The sequence below is a fragment of the Periplaneta americana genome, chromosome 8 (assembly GCF_040183065.1).
Source record: "Periplaneta americana isolate PAMFEO1 chromosome 8, P.americana_PAMFEO1_priV1, whole genome shotgun sequence".
Lineage (NCBI taxonomy): Eukaryota > Metazoa > Arthropoda > Insecta > Blattodea > Blattidae > Periplaneta > Periplaneta americana.
The window spans coordinates 95,816,494-95,837,019 of record NC_091124.1 but is presented as its reverse complement, the minus strand read 5'-3'; the positions used below and the strand labels follow the sequence as shown (position 1 = coordinate 95,837,019).

Below are 20,526 nucleotides of genomic sequence, written 5' to 3'. Positions count from 1 at the left end.
ACAAATAGACTCTCACTCTCGTATACTTCACGATACAAGGTAAGTCAATGCACCCCATCCCGTGCTGCACAGGGCTAACCAGTTGAACCAGTGCAGTAGTGTGCAGATACTCGTACATGTTGGTAGCATGGCAGGGAACAAAAAATGTGTGCTTATGTTGAAGCAGAAGTTACAAATATTAGATCGGTTTAAAAAAGGTGAATCAATCAGAGCCACTGCTCAAGAATTTGACATTTCGATCAGAACAGTGCATGGGATAAAACAAAATTCATCTAAATACGAGACATTCTGTAGTGATTATAAGAAGCTTTGTTATTACCTGTTAATTGCAGTATGAAAATACAGCTTATTTCGTGTAATTTTCACAATTTAATCAATAAGGATGATTTATGTTCTCTCTTGAATGGTATACACAATTTTAAAATAATTTAATACACAAACACAACTATTACATGAAATGCTCAATAAGTTTTTGTAGCTTTATTCTCTTCAGCTCTAATCAACAATCCAGGTTGCCAGGTGACTATAGAAAAGATGCGAAAACAAATGAATGAAGTGTATAAATAATAGAATTCTCTTTCATACTTAAGCATAAAAATATTGGGGTGCCATCTGAAATTTCAAAGTGGTGGGAGGCAGGGGGTGGGAGGTGAACTCTAAAATGCAATTAAGCCTGGTTTAAGGCTTCCCCCTCAATATCTAAATGTACGTGGTTTTTTTTTTTATTGAATTCAATTTAAATAACTAGTTAGAGTGGGAAGTTTTGAAATGAAAGACCTGTATGTAGATTCATTTAAAGTTTTTCCTCCAGAAGTGGTTTTATATTTCAAATGTATCACGTATATTATACTTAATCACGAACTTGTTTTGTTATATATTTTGCATATACTACAGTATATTTAAAATTATGTACGTTAATTATTTATGATTTGGTCTGCACGCCACAAAAAACATTGTACAGCCCTTATGTTTACCAATGTCCGCAGTACTCCGTAGAAAGACAGATTTCGTATCTCGTCTCACACACGGACCATTGCTGTGTCTATTTGTGGAGATCCACTGTATCACTTTCAAGTCCAGTGAAATTTCTCGTCTTTGTTTTGATGAAGCTTATTTTGCATAAATATGATGTTGCAAATGTTAAAAAAATTTAAGAATTCTTTTGCAATCTCGAGATATTCATGCACTCTTTTGATTCATAACTGAGGACTGTTTTTGCAAAACTTGCTAACTGCAAAATTTGCAAAATTGAGATTTTGATGGATTCGTTAATATAAGGCAGGCCTCTACATGATGTTAAAGGCGTCTTAGTAAAATTGGATTATTTCTTTTCATTGTAGTGTGTCAAAGTGTGATCGTTTTTTCAAAACTTGCTTTCTCCTATGTGAGAATTAGCAGAAAAATTTGCTTACTACAGTGTTTTGTCTCTCCTGTAAAATTTAGTTTTTTCAGTTAGCAAGTTTTGCAAAAACGGTCCTCAATTGGTCTACACTCTGCGAAAAAAAAAAAAGCCTAGTTTTAACAGTCCATCAGTAGATACGTACATATTTAAATTTATTTCTTTTTTTTTTAATTTCAGCTAGTTGAAAGCAACTGTCTAAAAATGGATTTAGCACCCATCTGTAACTGTTGTATTGTTCTGAGTGTCTTCCAGAAAATACTAAAAAATTGTTTAGAATTGTGCAAACTTAATTAAAAAAACTCAGTATTTGCCATATCACACATAGCTAAATTTTCCACGAGTTCTTTAATGCACTGAAATCCATCACATTCCTTTTTGTCATATGATATTGACCAGAAATCAAGTTTCTTTATAAATCCTTTGATTTTTATCCCTGGCTATTATTATGTTAACATCTTGGCCTTGAAAACTCATTCCATTCAAAGTATGTGTTCGAAAATAACAACGAAGTAGGCTACTAGTAATGATCTTCATGTAATATTTCATGTCATTATTGGACTATATTTTTCTATTTTGGTTCTTTGGGTGGTTTCCACTAATTCCGAGTAAAATTATCGTGGTTTTCGATTTTACAGTTAAGTTATTTGTATTTTTCGAAAGGGGTTAAGTACCCTACCAGTTCAATAGAGGTGGTCGCAAAAAGACGTCTTGCCCAAAAGTAGGTCGCGCCTTCAAAACATTTGGGAACCACTGTCCTGGAGTAATGAAGGAATATTGCATAACCATTTACATAATACCTAATCTCTAAATTTCATTGTTAATTTACATTGTGATTTTTTTTTATTACTTCTCTCTGACCTGATGATTGTAAAATTGTTATTTTATTCTGGACCTCTATAGACAATGCAAAGGCAGTCGGATGTCTTGATAAAGGAATTTTTATATATTTAAAGAATCGATGCATTATAATATTTTGATGATTGAAAATAAGTTAAAATTAAGTTAGTACATAGTACCATTTATCTGTAATCTATTTCACTGGCTTTGATGTATCATCCTAAAACATCTGAGAAAAAAGAAACATGTTCTTCCTCAAAATAATCTGTAGCATTAAGTAGTAATATAGTTGGAAAGATAAAAATAAATATTTGGATAAAATACTACTACCACCACCATTATCAACAATATTTAAAAAGAAAGCTCCTCTACTTGTCCTAATTACACAATTCGAATACAAAGAGTTAATAGTGAAATAATACACTTGCATATAATATGATACTGTAAAGCTTCATACTCAGATGTTCTCGACAGGTCCATGTAATTTTTTCTCCAGCGCTAGTGTCGTCCTCATCTTGGGCTTGCAGTTGAGCACTCGCAGCTGGTAGTTATAGCACTTTAATTACCTCAACTGACAGTTTTCATTTTCTTGGATTTGGATGCCGATTGATCTGAGATATGATGGGATCAGAAGATACTAACAACATGTGTAGGACATCATCTAAGTTTCTCTCATGAGCTAGGACACTTTCTAGTGTGAGCTAACCTGTACTTTCGTAAATCTTTGTGTCTTGCCTCTTGAGTATCTCCAGACAACATCCCAATAGCAAGTAGACTATCGCAGTTTTTGCAATCTTTCCTTCATGTATCAGTATTTTATGCACGCAGGAAGGCATGTAGTACCATGAATATAATTGTACATATAAGTGGGCTGTATCATTGGTGTACCCTACCTCTTCAACGCCTCAGTAGATATTGAATATCCACATGAAATGGTGCATAAAATTACAGAAAATCTGTGAACGAGGTCTTCATTAATGCCCGTAATATTGGCTGTAATTTGTGGATTTTCAAAAAACCTAAGTGCAGTATTACCATCATTTGATGTCCAGGACCACCAGGTTTCGGCTTGTCAATAAGAAGGCCTAACTGAGAGCGAAATTTTCTTCTTTTCTAGCAGCAAAAATATCTTTGTTGTTGCTTCTGGACTGCCATTTCTTAATTTGTAGCCTATAAGAAATATGCAAGAGACATTCCATAAATTTTATATAGACATGTAGAGGTGATAAATCGAATCTCTAATTTGATTGATCACCGGGATAATCACGTGAAAGATATAGGTTGTTCATATCTTTCGGTATTGCTCCACAAACAGCACTTCTGCGTTGATTCTTCAGTTATTGCACTGCATATTTTTCCGTCAACCATTGCCATTATAAGTGTAGGGATAACATTTAATTCATATTCATTTACTGGTATTTGAATAGGAACAAGGGAATTTATCTGCTGTTCAATTGCAGTAACTTCTGTGATTGTCACCTCGGAAGTTTCTTTAGCCATTAATAATTTTATAGGCCTGCAAAAACCTTGTAGAAGAAGGCCTCGGATTTTGCCACAAAACTTTATTCTTTATTGCCAATAGAGGATGCATAAAGCTGCAATGGGACTAACGATATTAAAAACATGTCTGCATCTAAAAGATGCTTTTCTTCATGAAATTCTACAAAGCATTGTTTGTATGTGCTGTGACTGCTACTTCCATCGCAACCTCATTTAATAACAGGTGTAAATTTCTTCTTGCCCTGACAAATTTGCTTCTAGAACTTCCTTTTGAAATACTGCTAGACGCTCAATTGTAGTTTTCAAAATAGCGTGAACTTCAATTTCTGCAGAAAATTTCGTAATAATTGTTTAATTTTCAGGTGGATAACATTCCTGCCTTCTTCTTTTTAATGATCTGATAAGACAGATATATATCTGAGTTTCTAAGTTTGACACCTTTCCAAATGTTCAGATATTGTTGCTTTGTTAGTTTGTTTTCAATAACTAATACCAAAGCCTTCTGGCCTAAATACAGTCTAATTGTAGGGGGTGAGTGAAAAGCCTGTTTTATTTTAGTTGCTCTCTTTGGAGTGATTTCTGTCCCTCCTTCAACATTCCTGCAGCATCCCTCTTAAGATGCTTGTAGACAATATTTTGCTGCAAAAACTAATTCCCGATTTGGGGGCCTGTCACCTAATGATTGGATTTTTTTTTCGTTTCCCTCGATCTGTACATTCCTCAAAAAGTTTCTTTGGCCTTCCCCTCCCAGAACTACTTGATGGCTGATGAAGTTCAGATTTGCTGGACTCTTATCACTGTATGTGGTAAATTTAAATTAATATATAGCCAAGAACAATGTTTTTTTTTTTTTTTTAAATACTGTACTCCTTTTTTACGGTGGCACTGCATCCAACGCCTTTTAAAATTATTTATAATTTATATTTTTCAAAATATTACGAATGCACTTCTCACTATTCGAATCACATGTTTCAATACATAATTTGTTCAAAACATATCTATATAGTTCATCTAAGTCGCCACTTTTATTGGCAAGTATTGGAAATAGATCACTGCGCGAAATCACCAGTAGCGGTTCCGAATCTGAAAAAAATTAACCACATGCAGGGTGGTCAGTAGGAGCAAAAGAAACTAGGTTAGTCTTAAAGTGCATACTTAAACCTGCATTCTGACAAAAATAAATGTGACCCTCCTATTATAAGTCAATTTTTACTTTGATAATAGTTTTAAAAAAATCGCATTTGCCGCCCTTAATTTAACATGTCGTATCTATAAATTCAAAGTTATTATGAACATAAAATTTATATACTAATTATCTACAAACCTTGTTCTTCATTTTCCATTTCAGAAGCACAAAATATTTCACTCTAAGATCACAGAAACCAAGTTGCTTCTTACACTATCTCAACGTGACTGAGTGATAAAACTGGTTACGAAGGGGAATCATCAACATCATTATGTGACGTCCGTATGTTTAGTGTCAAAGCTTCTCTCTCACAAATAAGCATTCTGTGATTCATGAGCAACAATTTGAGATGGGACACGCATAAAAATGAGAATATATGAAAATTGATTTTGTTCTGGCTAGAATCGAAATCCGTCCCACTGTCCAATGTTGAAAAGTATTATAACTGGCAGGCCTATCATCAAAGATTCTCTTAAGGATTTCCAATCACTTATTCACATTCTTCAGTAATAATAATTATTTTCTATCAATACAATAATTTTCCCCCACATTTATTCATGCCTTTTTTGAGTAATAGGAAGTTATATTATTATTGCCCATAACAGTTTTCTTTAATGTAAGTTTCATGTCTGAAACATATTACCAGTTGTTCTGTATGGTTGTGAAACTTGGACTCTCACTTTGAGGGTGTTGTTTGTAATTATTAATGGACAAATACAAGGCCTACATAAAGAAATAATAGTGACAACATATACATTACTGTATTTAATAAATATATACTGTACAATATTGCAGCCACATTTATCTGAGGAATAGGAATTATGACAAGTGACACTGAATGAATACATGAAGAAATAATAGTTTTAACGATACATCTATTAATGAATCTTTGCAATATTACCACAGTATAAGTATTCATACAGAAAGGAAACTTCGTCACTTTTTCTGTCAGACAGACATGCACGTGCATACAACCAGCAATCCAAGCAGCAAATAACTAACACTACGGGGAAACTCTGTTGTTTATATGTTATGGGATACAGAAGCGAAAAATTTATTTGAATAATGAGGGTTTCGAAGGGACCATATTGTTCAGGATTGCAGCAGCAACAACAAAGGACGAAACCCAGAGTTGCATTTTTTCGCTTTCTCCAAAAAAATCATATTTTAGTGTAGTCCTACTGCCTTCTGCTTGGCGTGTTTTCTTAACATGGTTATCTTTTTGTTTCGTTCAATCACTAAGTTAAATTCTGCTGTAATGATTTCAGGTGAAAAAAATGAACATGGCTTGAGAACTTGCTAATATAAAATATTCAAGTGCAAATTGCTGTCCTTGCACGCAACACTCACAAAACAGCCAGTTTATGAATTCCAATAAGAACTCATTAATTAAAACTAAACAAGATCGTTCAGACGCTAACGTTTGAGACTCGCATTCGGGACCCCTGACTAAGTTTTTTTATGATTTTCCTCAGTCACTAAGTCAAATATTGGATTGGAAATTTACACACCATGATTTATCACTGCCTTAATCACCAATGTCATACATATTAAAACAAAATCCAAATTAGTTATGGACATGAACACAAATGATTTGTAACACATGACATTAAAAACAGAATTTCAACAATACTCAACGGGATACTGATATACCCAAATATCCGACACGCAATATGACACTGACGTTAAAGTTTGTATAAAACAATGCTTAAAAAGAACTAGACAGGTGTACTTGACGGTATTCTTGGACATCTCGTATATTCACGTTTCCCAATTGGAGTGTCGAATACGAGGCCTTTATGAGTTCTTAAAAATCCTAAACTTTTGCTTGCCTAAAGTTACTACGCTCTCAGGTGTTGTTAAAAAGTGTGAATTACAGCTTTCGTCAATTAATGGTAATATCACAGTATGTGTATGTACATATTTTTTATTTATAATTGCTGAATTGAATTTATTGTATGCTAATTATGTTTCTATTCTATTGATTTGTCATGTTTCTCTTTAATAAAATCAGTGATATTAACCTTTCAATGAATCATTTTGGAGTCACTGAACTTATAATAGGGCCTGCAGGATATTAAATTACAGATTAAGTTAACATTTGAAATTAGTGCCAATTAAATAAAATTCTATGCTTTTCATATTATTCCTTTGTTTAAATTTAAGATGTCAGACATGCAAGATGTCCACCGTTTTATTTAATATTACATATTCTGTGATGTGTGTATTTTTCCAAGTTATAGATACGGTGAGCATGTAGTTAGGCCTATAGTCATTTGCACCAGTCACGCTTGTGATGCTCAGCTAACATGTTGCCATACCCCTATTAACACACAGTTTCCTTACTGTATGAATATTTATACTGGGATATTATCACAGTCTAGTATATACAGTCGCGAAGCTAAATACGTAGTAAATTTGCAAACATTAGATAGTTGCTCACCACTAGGATCGCTAATATCGCCTCATTACAGGCAATGCAAAATAGTACCATCACAGTCTATTGTTTCTAGCACCCTCAAAACTCAAGCTTCGTGACTGTATAGTAGACTGTGATATTACTTCATGACAAAACAGTCGATCCAAAAACTACGAAGAAAATCTATATACATGTGTGACTTGATGTTATTGTAGGCCTATAACATTATAACAGATCAATAATATTTATTATAACATTAACTACAAATCAATAGGTCTACATAAGCAATAAGTGATCATTATACATTTATTATTCTATTTAATAAATTCATACCGTACTGGTACCTTATTGGAACCATATTTCATCTGGATAGATGTGAAGAACAAATAGACTAAATTCTATTCTACCTTTAATTTCTATTTTAATGCTGCATGTCCAGAAATAAATAAATCAATATATATACATAAAATAATGGACAAACTATGACATTAAATCAGTAAAATAGAGGGTAAAATTCTACTATGACAACTATATGAAGCCAAAGAATGTAAAAGATAAGGGATAAAGGGAATTATTTAATTAAAAAAATAATACTGTATAAGAAACTGAATAAAAGAAACAAAAACAAAATACCAGTACTTACACAAGTATAAAAAATCTAACAATACATCCAAATTGTTACGGATATTCATTAATAAAGAACGAGACAAATCAGAAAAAAGAGTAGGTAATATAGAATAGAAAACAATGTAATAACAAAAGACCCTAAATTGACTGGTGATATTTTCAATAACAAATTTCTAGGCACTATAAATTATCTAATGAACGATATACATATAATATGATCCTCTATAAACTGCAAAAATATTATGGAAGCAATGTTTATGAAAGTAAAAGAAATATACTATTGAAGACTATAGAAAAAAGTAAAAATGCAACAGGACCTGGCGAAATATCTTCCATACTCCTCAAACAGTGTATACTGATCATAATAGAACCTCTAATAGATATAAATGGATCTATTTCAGTAGAAATATTTCCATATTGCCTAAAAAAATTCCATATAAAGGCAATCCATAAAAAGGGAGAAAAAAAAAAGTAATACATCAAACTACTGCCCAATAACCCTAGCATCTGTGTTATCCAAGGTTGTTAAAAAAAAAACAAACATAAATCAATTACTATATTATTTCTAAAACAGCATAACATTATAAACTATGATTAATTATAAATTTGGGTTTAAAAAACACACCAACAATAACTGAAACTACAGATTATATGAGTGTAACTGCTGAGATAACCATATAAAAAAATAATTGTATACTTCTTGATCTCACAAAAACTTTCAATTGTGTGAATTGTATCATAGTTACCCACTAGATATAATGTGCCAATATGAAATATGTGGAATACTACACAGACTAATAAAGGACTACCAGTACCAGATACGACACAATGGGTAAAGATTGTAGCCTACATGCTGAGGATGCACACAAAAGGAGCACTATTCCTCTAATATTCTGGTAAAATAGGATTGAATGTTGGAACCAACATGCAAAACTTAGAAACTACACACTGCAAAGTAACAAAATAATAGTCTTTTCAATAAAAGAAAACAAACTACATTGTATGGTATTGCAGACAGCTCAATCCAAAAATAATATTCCTATTAGTATAATCATAGATACAGACACAATAAAATATGTCACATGTCAAGTGAGTAGCACAAACTTTCTGGAATTAAAAACTGATAGTCACATTGCATGGGAGAAGCATATAGACAAAGTATGCAAAAAGATCTCATCTGGTATATCTTATGAAAAGAATTAAAGATCTAAAAGACACAAAATTACTTAGAACCAACTACTATCGAGTAAAATAGCCCCACATGTCCTATGAAATTACGGTTTGGGGAAACTGCGCAACCACTTATAACAAATAGCTTGATGGCAGTATTTCAGGAAACTGCCATAAAATATAAAATATAAAATGCATAAATTCCCAATATACATTTAAATACAAGTTAAAAGAATACTCAATTAGTGGATGTTATTACTCAATAGTACATTTGGAAACAAAATGAAGTATTCTTGTCTTGCTTAATTGGATTACGTATTATATTCTCTATTTCTTTATTTAGGCTATATGATATATTTTCACACTATGTTCAGAAATAGGACACTGGTAACGATCTTGTATGATCTAGTGATGTGGGAAAGTTATCTGATGTTAGTATAATTGTGATCATTAGAGGCATTTGTGGAAACATGTACAGTGTCAGTTAAAGATTCTTTAATAACAGTGATGTCTTCCTTGCTTGGCTTCTTCATTTTCTCCTTCTTCTTCCCTTTCTTTACTTTAGTTGAAAAGAAGAACTGCTTTTCAACCTTCTTATTGGCTGGTTCTTCTGAATTTTCTGCACATTCCTTCAATGGAACATGTGATTTAGACAATCCAGTTATTGATGCAGCAGTTTGCACATTATTTAGAATTAAATTCAGTTCATCCTTACTATGAACTCTTCTCTGTAATTACTTCTAATAACGTTCCAGGATTGTTCGATTTCTTTTATTATAACTTCATGTGTTCTTGACGTTGATATCTGTTTTATGAGATTATTCACTTCATCAGCATGTATTTCATCCTGTGATGATTGTGATGGATTTTCTTCTTTCATTTTCATGGATACATAGTGTATGTGCTTGCATATTGTAGCTTTTAAATTGAAATCTATACATGAGCACTCATATGTATGCACACAGATATGACAGCATTCACATTTTAATTTGCAGCATGAAGTGGTCATTCTTTTTGATACAACAAAATCTTCGTCAGGACACTTAGGATGTAGTCATCATTATCAGTTTTTTCAATTTCATAATCAAGTGACAATGCACTCTTGTGTCTTATTTGTATTGCACTGTGATGTACATTTATTTTCCCTTTGGTGAGTTTAATAATTCGATCAACCACTTTGTCTCTCATGAATTTTTGTAAAACATAAAGAGCTTTATCTAATCTTCTTATTTTTCTCCCCTCAAAGTATACATATTTAATTATCTTATGTATATTCTCAAGATGCATGTTGGTGTTGATTTTGCACAGTTTTCGAAAACAATATGCCTATTTTTCAGTATTGTTATAATAATGCATTCTGAGGTATTCTGCCATGCTTTTAGTGTTCTCGTCTTCATATAGTGATTGTAAGAAATTGTCAAAAGCAAGCTTGAATTCATTTTCTTCTAAAGTAACTTGTAAATACTTCAAGGTTTTGTAAATCCACTTCCTTTTTTTCAGAATCATTTACCTTATTTAAATTTTGCTGCCATGCTCGATCAACATGCCATGAGCAATAAAGTTGATGTGGCACAGCTCCCATTGTACTAACCCATGCATTGTAGAATATGTTTGCGATATCTGTCATAAACACATTAGCTTCTATTTGCCCAGTCTGTTCCTTAATTTTTCCAAAAAAGATCTCATGGATATGTGTATCTTTCCTGTTACTAAACATTGTTGCAACAGGAAATCCTTCATAAAATTCATCTATGACTAATACTGTGGTCATTTCAAAATCGTATGAGTTGAGACCATGTGTACTGTCAACACATACAATGTTCCCCCCAAACTTTTTTTAGCATTTCAGACTGTGCAGAATTCATTAAAATAATGCAAAAATCTTCTGCATTTAAATCACTTCCCTCCATATCTACACCTTGCTTTTTGTAAAATAACACTGGCTTTTTTTCATTCGTCTTACACTCATTCACCCAAAGTTCAATACTTGTTGCATCATTGTGGTGGCGACATCCATTCCTAATGTCAATGTTGAAAGAACGTCTGATATTATTTATGTCTTTCCTCGTGACAAGATCCACTCTCTTCACGTTGGAAACGATATTGTCTCGAACATTACCAAGTATCCTGCAAACATGAAATGACATATGTATGAAATAAAGTTTTAATAAAACTTATCTTTCAGATTATCACATTAAATGGGTGTTATGATCTTAATGAATGACCTAACAAAAGCCTGTGATGCATTAAACATTCATATTTTTCTCTCTGAACTTTGTACCTATGTAATTAAAGGAAATTTTGGTTAAAATCACATTTAGAAAATAGAAGACTGCTTGTTGAGTTAAATTACAAACTAAGACGAACTAAAGAAATTGTATTACAATATTTGGTAAACATGTTTGTTACTGAAACTGAAATATTACTTGGGCAAGAGAAATAAAATACCCTCAGTTTATAAACATAAACATGCATAATAATTGGTCTTACAATCAGTAAAAAATGTAATTTTAATAATAAATATAGGCATACTTTATTGAAAATATAAAAATGTATTTAAGAAAAATTAATACTCTACATGGATATAACTTAGTCACTGTAATGTAGCCTAATTAATTGTTGTACAGTAGCATCCTAACTGAAACATCACATCTCTAGAAGATATTGAGAAGTAGGCTACTTTAGTCAGAATCTAATTCTAATGTTTGAGATGTTGAAGCATTTTGAATCAGCTCATTTTAGCAAATAAAACTATTCTGTGACTCACTAATGAATATCTCTGAAATCAGTTTACATTCAGTGGATAGCATTGTTAGATTGTTGAGTTTTTCTTAACCTAAACGTGTTCGCAAGTGACTCTTGATCAACTTCAGTTTACTGAGCCCACATTCTCCAGATGTTACACTGACAGAGAGAGTGGCAAAGTGTAAAGTCCCAAACTTGTTGCAAACATAATTTTCAATAATATGTGACTTAATAGAATTATTCTTTCATATAAATAAATCTTGTCTGAATATTTTCTATCTTTCTCTCCCTAAAAAGATAATAAAAAATAGGGAACCAGGGCCTTCCACCTAAGTTCTCTGTCCCCCTTCCCAGACAGCCTTGAAGATACATTGAAAGTTTAAAGGTATCCACATAAATGAATGCATGAAATGAAATGGCAACATTAAATCGTTAATATGAAAACTTAGTTCCATTTCTTTTTTAATTCAATCACTAAGAGAAAAAGTGAGGTTATACATGTTACAAATATCTATTTTCCTCATTTTAATTCCTAATTAAGGTCTGGTGTAACTTTTTGGGAGAAATGACCAAGGAAGTGAAAGTGTTTTCAAATTACAAAAGAGGATAAGCCTACATAGTGTAATAAATGGAACAGGAAACAGGAACTCATGTCGAGAACTATTTATATTTTGCAATATCCTTCCACTTCACCGTATTAATATTTTTGTATTTTTGAAATTGTTATCTTAGAGACCAATTGGGAAATTTATAAAAAAAAAAAAAAATAGAAATTCACAATCATAGTTCATGGGAAAAGGTCAATTTAGATATTAAATTCCATACAGCGGCATAACGTTAGGGTCTGCAGGGCCTGCAATGCAGGTGGGCCCGCAAACACCATGCAAAAAAGAAAGAAAAAGTATAAAAAAAAGCCAATTAATTACAGCCTGCATGGAACTGGTCAGATCATTATTCACGACGGTTTCATAGAATCGGACTATGTTGTTGAATCCAGCACAGCTTTAAACAATGCTTGCCCTGTGCCCTTGCCAACAGCCTGGTCATATAACAAATATTACACGTGGTGCGCGGCATCACTCTCAGTCCTCACAAAAGAGCAGCGCAAAGTTATTTTATCATAATGACAACAATGAAAATTGATACCAAAATATCATATTTTAGTTGTAGAATTGTATTTTCTTGATAAGTAGTGTATTACCTGAGTTGGTTTTATGCACATTTTTTTCTGAACATTTAACTTTTGTTATACATTTATTCGACAACAATGGAATGGTTTTTTGTTCAAATTTATAATGCCAATAAATTATCCTATAAGATGTTTGTGTAGTAATGATCAATCAACTTTACTCAGTTTGGAAAGAGCTCTCTTTGCGGGAAGTTAATGTCAGTTGTGTGGTCGGTGTGATATTTTTCCAACTTTATTTGAACAGTTTTAAATTTAATTTTGTTCGTATATTTTTCTGTGTTTTAATCCAGTAAATTATTATTAGAGAGTATAGACAGTATAGTACTGAAAAATGAAACCATTTAAAGTTAAGTACGAACATCTAAGTGGTGCACAGAAAAGAAAGAAGAAGTGAGAGTTAGAAAAAGAAATAAACAAATTAGTGAAAATAAGTAATGTTTTTTCTCTTTCTGATCCTAGTAGTAGTGCTAGCTCAACAGTTACAAATGTTTGCAGTGCCGCAAGTGAGTGCGCATCTGAAGTGAAAAGTGATATAGAAATAGATCTTAGTCGAGACAGCAATGTGAAAGCATTAGCGAAAAAGAAGATTGTAACAAAATTGCCTTAAATGTAATTAGGCCTACCAATATCGCAGTTGTAGAGTATTCAAATGATCGTGCAGAATATGAGTTAGAAGTAGATAATGAAACAAAAAAGTTCTTTGTTAGACAAAATCCTTATCAGCCAGAGCCAGCGGGTCCTTTCCCTAATGATCCTAAGCAGGATAACAGAAGCTTTTCCACGAAATATTACGATAAATTCACATTGACAGGGCAAAGAATTAGGAGAGAATGGTTGTGTTATTCAATTAAAAATGATTCTGTTTATTGTAAACCATGCTGGCTCTTTGGACAGCAGAAGTAGTCTTCAGCTTGGAGGGAAGGGGTCTGAGATTGGAGGTGGTTAACCAAAAGTATAGTGCGACACAAAACTAGTTACACACATTTCAATGCATGCGTCGTTTTCAATTCCTGGCGTAAGAAAAACACAGTTGACGTGGATATGGATTCAGAATTAAAGAAAAGTGAAAACATATGGAAACAGGTCCTTGAGCGTATCGTGAATGTGACGTTAACTCTGGCATCCAATAATCTAGTTTTTTGGGGACATAGGGAACAAACTGGAAAATCAAACAGTGGAAAGTTTTTAGCAATCATCGAACTTCTCGCAAAGTACGATCCAAAATATACACAAAAGTACCTTCTATTCAAAATGAGTTAATAAATGTTTTATCCCATGCAGTTGAAAAAGAAATTATTAATGACATTAAAGCTGCCCCATTCTTTTCGATACAACACAGGACATAACAAAAAAATAACAATTAAGTCAGACATTTAGATACGTTACAGTTTCACATGATGTAACTGGAAAGCCTTGTGACGTGAAGATAAATGAAAGCTTCTTAGGTTTTCGCGAAATGAAAGATCAAAGTGCATTAAGAATTGAGAAGGAAATACTCAGTGCAATAGACGAAAAGAGACTCTTTTAAGTAAATGTCGTGGTCAGGAGTATGACAGTTATGCCAATATGTGAGGCGTATACAAAGGTGTCAGAACGAGAATTGAACAAAGACAAAGAACCGCAAAATATGTACATTGTGCAGCGCGTAATTTAAATCTAGTACTTTACGATGCTGCATATGGAATTCAAGAAGTTAGGTCTTTTTATGACACAGTGGAAATGTTGTATCTTTTCTTCAGTTATAGTATTAAAAGATGGGAACATTTGGTATCTTTTCATACCTTAAAAAAACTTTGCCCAACATGTTGGTCTTAGAGATACCAGTCTGTTAAAGCCCTGCGTTATGCTCATGTCGATGTACTTAAGGCTCTGTCAAAATTAATATTGATATCTAAAAAAAAGGAAGAAAGAGAACAAGCTATTGCTTTGAAAAACCAATTAGAGAATTTTCAATTCATTTTTCAAATAGTGTTGCAATCAAAGATTCTAGAATGTACTAATCTAGCATCACAAATTATGCAATCGGAAAATTAGAGCTTGATAAAGCGTGTTCTCTTATTCAGAATGCAGTCGATAATTTATCTTGTTACCGAAATAATTTTGAAGAAGCAATGTCATCAGCTATATCTTTGGCAAAGAGCTGGGACATTCCACCACAATTTGAAAATTAAAGAATTCGAAAAGTAAAAAAAGCATTTTGATGAATTGTACCAGGACAAGCGGCTAGTAGATCCAAAGATGTATTTCAGAACCACTGTTTTTAATGGTTATTTGGACATTATTGTAGCTCAATTAAAAAACAGATGAGGGTATGCATAATGTTAACCATTTCTTCAAAATTATTTCCCCAAAATTCCTAAATTCTGCTTCTGACTAAGAGATTCATAATGCAGCAGTGGTTCTTTAAAATGAATATGAGGAAGATTTATCCAGTGAATTCCCAGACCAGGTAATAGGTTTCAGAAAAGCTCTGAAAAAAAAAAATAGCCTCATTAACTTCTGTATCTGAATTAACAAATCTATAATAGAAAATTCAATTGTAGCTGCTAGAGTTCCAGACTTATGCACGGCATTTTACATATTTCTAACTATTCTGGATACTGTTTCTTCGGCCGAACGATCATTTTCGAAGCTAAAACTTACAAAGAATTATCTGTGGAATTCTATGACCCAAGACAGACTTAGTGAACTCAGCCTCCTCAGTATCGAATGTGAAAGGGCTAGATCCATTGATGTCAGTGACATCATCAATACCATCGCATCACAGAGAGCACGCCGCATGGTCCAGTTTCACTAGAGTTCAATGTGAGTACAGTAAAGTTTTGTTAAGTACAACAAACAGCAGATAGCAGATAGAAGTATATACTTAATGATAGGCCTACCCACCTACTTAATTTCAATCGCTATAGTATATATTATATGCTTTTTAATAAAATGTATTAATAATTGTTATTATTTTAATAATCTTACAATAATGAACGATTAATCTCCTTGTTCTTATAATTTGGAAATATATCACATTAAAGTTGAACTTCTATCAGCTGTAAATATATTTATGTCATTATTAGTTATTGATAGGTTATACATTTGGGTGCAATGATACATTTTATTTTAGGGGGCCCGAAATTTTATTTTTGCAAGCGGGCCCGTATCACATTCGTTATGCCCGGATTCTGTATAACATATATATATATATATATATATATATATATATATATATATATATAAAGGTAAAGGTATCCCCGTAATATGCCATGAAGGCATTTGGGGAGCATGGAGGTAGAGCCCCATGCTTTCCATGACCTCGGCACTAGAATGAGGTGGTGTGGTCGGCACCATGCTCTGTCCGCCTTTTACCCCTGGGAAAGACCCGGTACTCAATTTTAAAGGAGGTATACACACAAAATTTATTTAGTAGGGAAGTAACATTAATAACTAATTACAAACTAGCATCAAGGAAACAAAAAGCAAACACAGCTTCAAGAAGCAAGTAAAATCCTTTATATCGAAACATACCTTCTGTTCTATAGATTAATTCCTGTGTAAGTAGATGTTATTGAAATTTGTGTATTAGACTCTGCATTTCATTGAAAACGACCATCCAAGAGTCATGACCTATATACAAAATCGAAGCTTCGTACTATACACAGTAACCACCTGCCATGTGTACTGACTCTGCAGAAAGCAAAACACTCGATGAAGCATCACAGCCGACTGGTTGTCCCAGTTGCTCAAAGAGTATCATAGACTGAAAACTGTCTTTGATCGGTGTGTTTATAGTATGCACTATAAAAATGTTAAACTGCTTGATGCTCTGTCACATGATTAGTGATCCTTGTAGGCATACAGGCTATCAGACTGAATAAAAATTACAGTAAAATATTTAAATAATAATAATAAATTAATTAAGCAATAAAATAAAATAAAATTTTAACAAACTATGTTTTCTATCAGAATATAAATATAAAGTAGCCTATAAGCAGCACTAAAAAAATTATAAAAACAATTTTAGTAGTCTTTCTCCTCTAGTTCAACGGAACAGTTAACTTATAATATTTTGTAATATTCGTAACATTGCATTCGTAATGACACAATACAAAAGTAAATACATTAAAGAAACCAAAGAGGAAATTCTAGATAAGACTGAAAAAAAATATATATATTAATTTTAAAACAAATGGCGATTTTTCCATTATTTTAATTTCGGAAATAACTTCAGAACGAATTATGTTTGGTGCATCCTTGATATTTCGTGATAAGATCATCGAATGTGGAATAACAGAATCTGCATCCACCTTACCATAAGTAGCTGCAACATCAATCATTGTCTGCGATTAACCGTCTCTTAATATACATTACTGCACAAATGTTAAGCAAAGTGAGCATGTAGATTTGCTTTATTTTTATTAAATACTGTAACTAAAATAGATTATATCTGCTTTTGAAGAAATTTGAGATGCATCACAAAATCTCTGTTCTTTTTAAGCAATCATATATTTAATAAGCCACATTAAGCATTCATTACTGATATAATGAATTAGACAAGATGGATGCTGAATAACATTACTGAGTGATAATATAATGCAGGGGTCGTCAGCACAGAGCACGCTGGGGCTAGGCTCTCTTACCCGCGGAAAACACAGTGCACTATATGCTCTCGTAGCTGCTAGCGGGTATGCTCTCCCTCTCTCTCCCTGTTGCACAACGGTGCGCACAGGACGACATCACGTACCCATTGCACATTTCAGCGAGTGCTGACGACCACTGATATATAAAGCATTATTTCATTTAAAGAATTGTGTTATTTAAAAATTATGTTTCCTTGTTTAAATGTACATATGGTACTTCCTAATTTTCGTGCTATCTGAAATAAAAACAAAGTGGTAACCTTTTTAAGTAGGCATTTTTTGGATATCAAGCAATAAAAGGTGATGTAATTGTAGTGCAATAACCTCGCGTGCATGCAACAGATCAAGTAAATGTTTCAACCAGCCGTTATAAATTCTCGACTGTATGCGCTCGAGCATATCATTTCCCAGCTACTTTCTTCACAACTGAGGACTAATCAGCGAGCTCGGACGGCTGTTTTCAAGAGAATGCAGAGGCCTAGTGTGTATATGAAATAATGCAATTTGTAATTATTCTTGAATTAATGCAACTTCTATTTCTTTAGAATACCATACAATGTTTGCTCATTCAGAGTTATTTATCTCTATTATCATCCATAACCATGACGACACTCATGATCCACTCTGTCACAAATATAAAAAAACGAGGAAAATGTCGGTACTTACTTTGTTGGTGAAATTCCTTTAATCAGTTCTGTAGCAATTTCCATGCGATCAGTCTTTGGAACAGTTAAATGTTGCAACTCATTTTTATGGCCATAATGAGTCTTATAAAACTTTGCATTGCACTTATTATTTGTAAGATCATGTACTACTATTATTTGGCTTGTGTAAAATCTACCTATTTGCAAGATCCTTGAGACTTCAAACTTCTTTTACGTACTGTTAATGATTGACGTGTTTTTCCTGAAAAAAAAAGTTTTCTTTCTATAAATTATAACAATATTGGGAAAATTTTAGAACACGGACGGCACCTAACAAATTGTGTCTTAAAATACTAAAAAGAGCAGATTTGTCTGCGTTGGATAAACTCCAGAACATGGATTGCACCCTTTCCCTCTTACTTCAAAATTCCAACCTTGTGCACACAAAATAAATTATTGGCATTGAAAAGTGCCTTTTCGTAAATATAATGATGCGCATTCGACAAACGCAGACAAATCTGCACTTTTTAGTATTTTAAGACATAATTTGGTGTCTAAAAATATGCTTACCTTCAAAACTAGAAAATTCTTGCTCCTCACATTCTTGATTAATATGTTTTTTTTTTTTTTTTTTTTTTTTTGTAAATGAATTCGTAAATCCGAATTGTATTTGAACGATACCTCACACCCTTCCAAGCACTTGAAGACACAAACATCTTGTCATATTCAATGACTTCTTTTTCTCTACAATCGTGAACTTCTCTTTTGTGTCTATGGCAAAAACGTAACACGGCCAACGCCAGTAGGGGAAGTTATCCCCACCCGCGCCGCTCGGCATCTCGCTCGCATACTCTCTCTCTCTACCTCTATTTATTTGTCTATGCTCTCTACTATCTGTCCCGCTTCGATGGATCACTGCCTACCACAATGTAATTCGCATTAGACAACACTCCACCACATGTACTAACACAACACAATACAATACAATGTAATGTGTAACACAATAGTCACCAGAGCACACCGCTTTTCGGCGCTAATTTGTAATGTGGTTTTTTCATTAAACAACACTCACCTGTTAACTTCGCACTGCCCCACTGTCCAATGCACACCATTAGTCCATGCTCCTCACAGTACCTTACCACAGTCTACTATATAGTCGCGAAGCTCAATATGTAGTAAAAATGCAAACATGGGCAGTTGCCCACCACTAGGATCGCTACTATCGCCTCATCATCGCAGATCTCTCTCCTAGCAGACGACAAAATATGTTACACTTTCGTTGTCGTGTTCTTTTGGAAAAATTAACACCTTCCTTCCATTATTGAAATATTAAATGCATAAAGTTAATTTATTATTTTAATGAAATATATTAAATTCCACCATAAACTCGAATATACCTGCAAGAAATAAGTTAATATAATTTTTGTTTGTGCAAAACGAACTGAAATTTACTATAATAGCTTCACTCATTCAAGATTATAGCGATAATTAACTATGAAACCAATAAGTATTAATTTGCATTTCCCTTTACAACAATAATAATGGAAATATGAATTAATGGAGTAACTTACGTGTACCGGTACTTGTAGTGTAGGCTTACGTAGTTAACAAAGTGGGGTGAGGTTAAGCAATAATAATCACACCAGAATTGGAAATAAAACGTGATCAATAAATTTTATTGTAACAGACTTTTTCTACGTTTCTAGTAAAGCAACAAATAAAAATAACATCAAAATTAACAGCTATAATTAAAAACATGTCCTTTGAAAAAAAAGTAGGCCTAAGCAATAATAATCCCACCAGAATTGAAAATAAAACGTGATTAATAAATTTCATTAAAGCAAACTTAATTTTTCTACGTCTTTAGCAAAATAACACATAAAAATAATAACAAAATTAATAGCTACAATTAAAAATATATCCTCTGAAAAAAAAAAGTAGACCTAACCTTTATTTCTCTGGAAATTTAGCAGACCAAGTGACAGAACTTTAACCGATATCTAATGTCCTTTCGGTTAGACTGAAACATTTCATTGTGAAATTTAAGGATATAATGTATTCTAACAGTCACAAAGAACTATAAAAAGTAAGAGTTTTGTTTCTGCACAGCATTCTTGTGGAAACCCAGGAACCTTTCCGAATCTTTCGGAAATCGGAAAAAGGATAACTCTGGCCTCTT

At 32.9% G+C, this 20,526-nt stretch overlaps 1 long non-coding RNA gene across 2 annotated transcripts in view; it reads right to left on the bottom strand.

Annotated features, from left to right (window-relative positions):
• LOC138704908 (uncharacterized) overlaps positions 1-19,885 on the bottom strand; it is a 399,392-nt gene extending 379,507 nt beyond the window's left edge. Inside the window, exons 1-3 of one of the 2 annotated variants that reach the window (XR_011333470.1) lie at positions 18,918-19,884; positions 18,370-18,609; positions 5,676-11,268 (exon numbers count right to left, since the gene is read on the bottom strand). This is a non-coding gene — a long non-coding RNA (uncharacterized lncRNA). Of the gene's footprint in view, positions 1-5,675; positions 11,269-18,369; positions 18,610-18,917 lie in introns of those variants that run through there. The other variant, XR_011333471.1, reaches the window with a different exon arrangement.
• Positions 19,886-20,526: the final 641 nt, after the last annotated feature.